This window comes from Dermacentor andersoni, chromosome 5 (assembly GCF_023375885.2).
Source record: "Dermacentor andersoni chromosome 5, qqDerAnde1_hic_scaffold, whole genome shotgun sequence".
NCBI classification, from domain to species: domain Eukaryota; kingdom Metazoa; phylum Arthropoda; class Arachnida; order Ixodida; family Ixodidae; genus Dermacentor; species Dermacentor andersoni.
This window is the reverse complement of record NC_092818.1, coordinates 184,190,106-184,196,515: the sequence shown is the minus strand read 5'-3', so window position 1 is coordinate 184,196,515 and position 6,410 is coordinate 184,190,106. Positions and strand designations below refer to the sequence as shown.

The following is a 6,410-nucleotide window of genomic DNA, read 5'->3' as shown; positions in this document are numbered from 1 at the left end:
ACCACGAAGCTGTTTAGCACGTTATACAGAGGTGACACGGAATTTTGAAGAAAGGTACGAAAAATTATTTACCGTGATTTTTATACACATTCGCGTGGACGACGGGACCGCCGCCCCGAGTTGCCGGAGGAGGCTAGACACTAGGGTGCCTGTATGGTCTCTCCCTCGCCACCACTCCGTAGCAGCGGCGAGGGAGAGACCATTCAGGCACCCTACTAGACACACATTACGTTTCGACGGGAGCATCACCACGGTAGAGCGGAAGGAAGGTAAGTAGACACGCAAGCGCTTTGAACGCCCACCCACAAAGAGAAGGCGGCGAGAATGTATACATGGATACATGGGTCGAGGTGTAGTATCTGCTCTTATGAGATTAATATCTGATACGGGTTTTTTTTTTTTTTTTTGACCCAAGACATTAAACTTATTTTTGAAAGTTAGCGGAATGCTGGAAGCCTTCTTCACCTCCGCCAGGTGTCGGCTCGATATCTCACTATCTCCGGGATCAGCCCACGGTCTTTGCACACGCAGTACAAGAATGCACGGCACCCTAGCCATAAACAGCTTCGCTGTAAAAAATCGGGAGTAGAGGTCAAAACAAGGTCGAACACTTTCCCAGTGAAAGTATTAAAAAATGTGTATCGACACCTTTCAAAGTAATTTGTGATTACTAAATGAGGCTAACAAACTTGCTTGCGCGATAAGATTTTGTATTCACGTACGATCACCATTGAATAAGTTCGCCTGTGCAGTCAACAAAGTAATGCAAGCGAAACGTGCAGTGCATATGCTGGGTTTATTAACATGTCCGACTCTGATTAAACTATCTTCCGCTTGCTACCTCTCTTGTTTTTCTCTCTCCCTTTCTTTCTTTAATCAGCAGTTTTAAACCTTTCATCAGGGATCTTTCACCAGCAGCTGTGATCCGTTACAGAACCTCTCCTAAAACATCATCCATTTAAAGTGCGTTGTCGCACTTTAAGTTTCATAGATCTATGCAGCAGCCAGTAGTTCAAGCACCTGCACCCTTTCTTCACACCGCCAATTTAAACACAACCTCACCCCATTATTTAATTCAAGAAATATGATGCTTCGTATAGCGATGAAGTTTTTTTTTTTTTTGCCAACATGTTTCCGATAAAATTTGAAATGCCTTGCAAGGCCAACGTAAAAATTCTATTTTCCTTGTGTCCTTTCATTTTCATTTCATTTTTATTTCATTTAATTTTATTTGTGCCCATTTACAAACAAATGGAGGGGGCCAAGGTAAAAGCTGCTTATTGGCAGCTTGAGTGGTCCTTGGCCCCTGTATCTCCTGTGCGTATCTCCTTTCCACATATACCCTTCAAACATTGTTCACGCACAAAAAAAAAGACAGACGCCAAGTAGTACTTCAGAAGTTCTCAGTAGTATGAAAAAAAAAAAGAAAATAAGAGAGGACTATTCCCATGCATCAATGCTCTATTGAGACAAAGGTTAAAAGAATAAGCATACATGGGTAAAACAATCGATAGTACTTCTGGCAGCACAATTTCAAACGGATCAGATGAGAGTGCACTATGTGGTAGCGCTAGTTTCTTCTTTGGGTACAAAGCAAGCATTCCCAGGTGATGTGTTTCAAAAAGTGGTATTGCATGTTTCTCTGCAGCACTGCGCTTTCGCTATGGATGAAAGAACGCGTATGGTGGGGCAGCACTTTCCCTGACTCATCTTTCATCGTGTTGTTTACAGATTTGGGGGCGACGTCCCCTACATTTGTTTCAGCATGGAGCGCTCCGCTGTTCCAAGGTCTCGTGGGGAAACTCTCTTGAGAAACGATCCCGATGAAATGGTCTAAGAGTGATTCAGGAGGAAGCGCGCCCAGGGAGATAGCGGCCCGAAAAAATTGTAAGAGAAAAGTCACAAGGATCTACAGATTTTTCACGCAGGGGGTGTGCACTTTACAACTTATACTTTTGCGCGAGTATACCGAGCGCCAAAAGTGGGAGGAATATGTGATTCACCCTCGATATGAAATTACCGCTATGCACGATAGAAAAAGAAACCGAAGAATACCTCCTAGAAATAATTGCTTGAAGGTGTGATGTGTCACCGGTGCCTAAGAGGGTCGTTGCGCTTTTGGCAGGAAATTAAACGTTTGGAGACAAATGAGACCAGAGCCGTACAGAGTGGTGAAATAGGAGGCGGAAATGCGCATTTCAGCTTTTTTATATATTTTTTGTCGCGATTTTCTTTAATCCCACCTTCGCAATACATTCCTGTGCTGTTAGTTGCTTGCTAATTTGTCTCTTGATTGAATATGCTTCCGAACTTGGTTATTACATCATTCAAGCGCACTCATGGTGCCTAATCCTATTATCGTTTGTCTTGATAAATGCTTATTTCAGGCGACGATCCATGGCTGGTCGTTGTTTTGACTACATGTCTGTAATGACAACGACCATGTGCCGTACTTTCTTCTCAATAGTGTGCTCTGTATGCAGTAGACTGTGGACTATTTACTGCAAGGCGTTGCGTTATTTTACGATGCCGAAGAAACCGCAGTGCCGCAACGAACTGCGCAATAACAAACAGTCAAGTTGGATGAGTGTACTCACGTACGAAGAGCTGGATGGAGCATTAATTCACATTACCGCTACCGGCATATGTCCTTGACAGCTGCTTTCGGGTGGTGCAAATAGGATTGTGTCTTCTGCGTCTGCCGAGAAGCTGCAGTTTAGTGAGTAGGCTTTGAGTTTGATGGTGATTTAAGAGTTGCGCTCACCGAAAAACGCCTTGGTGCTAGTGTAGGTAGCCGTTGCACTTGTAGTACTACACTGGTGCTCGCCGAACAGGACATTGGCGTTCCTTGCCTCGAGGACGTTCCTGCCGGTGAGAGAGGCACTATCCCACTGCCATGCTGTGGTAGTGACTGTTGGCATAGAGTAACGCAAGTGTTTTGGCCTGCGTTTCTTTTTTCTCTTTTGTTTGCGTAAAACTACAGCAGCTGGTGAGCTCGCTTTCGATTCTTGCCTTTATGCACTGCTGTGCATGCTCTTAGCTACGCACAGCAGTTTTCTTGTATTTTTCATTCATGTCATGCAAGGGAACATCATGAGAACTCGCCAATACCAGGCAGCCACACTTTTTTGGTATGTTCGTCATTTCGATAACGAGAACTGTTATTCTACGTAACTTGCACTGCTGCTTCCTGCTCTCGCGGATTTCTGACTTATGCTGCTTGACGTGTCATATTTTTCGCATTTCGAGAAACAGAGTTCACGAGTGCATTTGTTTACACTTCAACATGTATGATCTGAGTTCACGGAATAATGATTAAGTGCCTATACTATTGAAGATGTTTGCACGTAAAAATAATTGTAATTTCTTTCATCTTGCCCGAAATTTCAGTTTCACTGTGTCAGTGGGAATAAACTACACCACTCATTGTAGCTTAACCAAGAGTTCGGCACAACAATGTTCATCAACAAAGAGTTTTCACGACGTCAGCTGTCTGTCTTTTATTCATGAAGTGTGGTGCTTTTCATACGCATTGGGCTCTTTCATCACACTCGCTACGCATTAGTGGAAATTATTACACACTGCAGCCTATTTCGCAAATTTATGAACGTTAGCTTTAAGTTTCTATTCCATTTGGTCTACCTCCTTCCAAAACACTCCTAGGAATCAGCCCAAGCTTGGGCTGCTGCACAACATCAACTTCAAAACCACGAGGTCATAAAGTGGTGCTAAGCCTTGAGCATTGGATCATGGATGCCGAGTGAACGATTTGGTATAATATGTTGACGAAATTGTCGTGCTACTCCCCGCTCGAGGCACTTCTCATGTATTAGCGGGTTTCTTTGACGCTCAGAAAAACAATGTTATGTAGCCTGTACTGAGCAACAAAAAGCTGTGTCGGGTGTTTTTCGTGCTGCTCTACGATATTCTAATTGATACTTTTCATCTAATTATAACATTTGAGAAGGTAACTAATTAATTAAGACTGATTATCTCATTAGGCGGAATGAAGAAAAGATAACTTGAGTATCTCCAAAGGACGGCAAACAAGTTTACCTTGCTTCTTTCCAGCTACGTGGCATTTGCACATTTTTAAACTGTGGCTAAAGTTAGCAGGGGCATCCTGTATAATGCTTCCCGTCTCCTTTCTTGAGCTACAGGGACTTGTAGTATTCTTCAAATAAGGGCAATATACTTCTATGTTGGCACCAGCGTTTGCTTTGGTTTTATTGTCAGCCACATTTTTCAAATTGTTTACAATTTACTTTCTCGGATGAAATCTGTAATTAGTAAACGGTAATGTAACTGGTACCTGGTAAAACGCAATGACTCTGCAATAAGGGCAATAAAGTACACTTTCCAGGTAAACGAGATACTCTAATAATGATGAACAATAAATATAGCAGGTTTGTTTTATTGTGATAGCAATTATATGGACACTTCAACAACATTTCCGTCGTCGGCGTCACAGTGAGGTTCCGTATAATGACCAAGCGCGATAACACCGTCGCCGCGCGTTCTACGCTGTATATTCGAGTGAAGGCGTGCGAGAGAAGCAGACGATCGCAGCTCAATCTCGTCCACGCGAAATAGACGAAAGCGAGGAGGAAGCGCGTCGTCTTGCGTCGTGCGCGAGGCACCCAACGTTGCGAAGCACCAAGGGGAGGGGAAGGAGGAGGAGGGGGGGGGGGGGCGTCCCACTCTGGTTAGAAGTGCGCATGAGGTGGCTGCGCGCAGTTGCGCAGCCATAATTTGAGAGCGATTTGCGTTGGGGGCAGAGTCTGGGTGCGTCGGCGGCTCGTATAGCTTTGTGCGTCATATGTGCTCTCGGCGCTCACTTTGCGTTGAAGCGATAGACAGCATGACGGTCACTGCGCTCACTGCTGCTACCGCGTTTCCTCACGCCAGCGTTTTGACAGCGAGTTTCTGCGGTTATCGAGTCAGATGTGTTCACGTTTGCTTGTGCGTGCGTGACATCATGCTTGTTAAGTTAGTTAGTGTCATTATGTTTACAAGTTTATACGGCTGATAAAACTACTATCCTTGCTTCGTATAGATGTGCACTAATTTGCTATCGCAATCGATGTTTCGCCGTGCGACTTCTTTATCGAAAAGCACAGTTCGAGAATTTTAAAAAAATGTAAAGTTGTAACTACTACGGTATACGTAATTGCGCTGCTGTGCAATAAAGTTACAGAAGCCAGTAATTTTAACTGGTGATTGCTGTTAATGCGGTGTCATAGACGCGAAATTCATGTAAATGTCACGGCATGTCTATGCGATGCCGTGGAGTGAAATTAGACGTCTGTATCTTTTACGGGTAATTACTGCAAATGTCACAGCGTGTTATTTTAGTGCTGTTGATTGAAATTACGGACGCCTGTGCGTTTTATTAGCAATATTGGGCAGCTGATGCTGCTTGGAAAACTCCAGTAAAAATAGCGGCGTACTTTTTGCAATGTCGCCAATCTCTTCGTGGACTGGCTCTCATCAGTTGCTTCAAGTGATAGTGGTTGAAGTTGGGCCATTGTAAAGATGCCTTGGAATTAGGGTGCTGCACAAAACTACGCATGTAACGCATGAGGTCTTTGCGAGAACGGTATCGGGAATACTGTTGCGTGGCGCTTTCCTGTACACAAGCACACGTGCTTAATATTTCTCTGAAGACGGCCATGTTGAAGAAAGAGTTGGTTTTGGTGGCGCTACTAAGGCCGGCGCCAGATCTCGCAAGAGATCATATAGGTGTACTTCTAAGCCCTTCTGTATGCTAACAAAAGATCGCTCACAGTGCGGGCTGGGCTAGAGCGGATCTCTCTTTCCTAAGCTGGAGGTTGCGGCTAGCAGAGGTGTCCTCAACTTCTCAAAATAGTTGTCGAGACCGCTTCTGTCGGCTGTCTTACGTAAATATTGGAGAGGTGCTCAAGTTTGCAGAAGCCGGCGCATACCTAGGCTTTCCCTTACGACAAACGAGTTGCTCAAGGAGGGAGTCAGAAGGAACCGCTTCGCAAAAGTAGAGTACTTGTTTCTTCACTTGCTTCTTCCATCACAGAGTGAAACTAAATCTGTGGACCTAACGCGCAAAGCCTGTGACCCGGAGAAATTCCTATGAACAACTTAGTTGGCGGGAGGTCATTCCTTTACTCAAGTGTTGAATAACCCCGACGATTCTGGGAGCGCAAACAAGGTCATGTTGTAGAGGTTAACCAAAGCAGTCGACCACCGAATAAATAGCCAGTTAACGACTGCATGGAAATGGGCCGTACTGTTTTATTTATTTTTAAAATTCTTATTCAAGTATGGCATGTCCCTAGAAGTGTTCCAGTACTTTTCCCTTTTGAGCATAAAACATGAACCTTTACGTAAAAGTAGAATGAAACGAGAGTAAAGAGATATTTCCTCTTCTCGAAGTG

At 44.2% G+C, this 6,410-nt stretch overlaps 1 non-coding gene across 1 annotated transcript; it reads left to right on the top strand.

The window, feature by feature from the left end:
- Positions 1-336: 336 nt before the first annotated feature.
- On the top strand, positions 337-519 carry LOC126532502 (U2 spliceosomal RNA). The gene has a single exon (XR_007599804.1). It is a non-coding gene; the product is annotated as a U2 spliceosomal RNA (small nuclear RNA).
- The last annotated feature ends 5,891 nt before the right edge of the window (positions 520-6,410 follow it).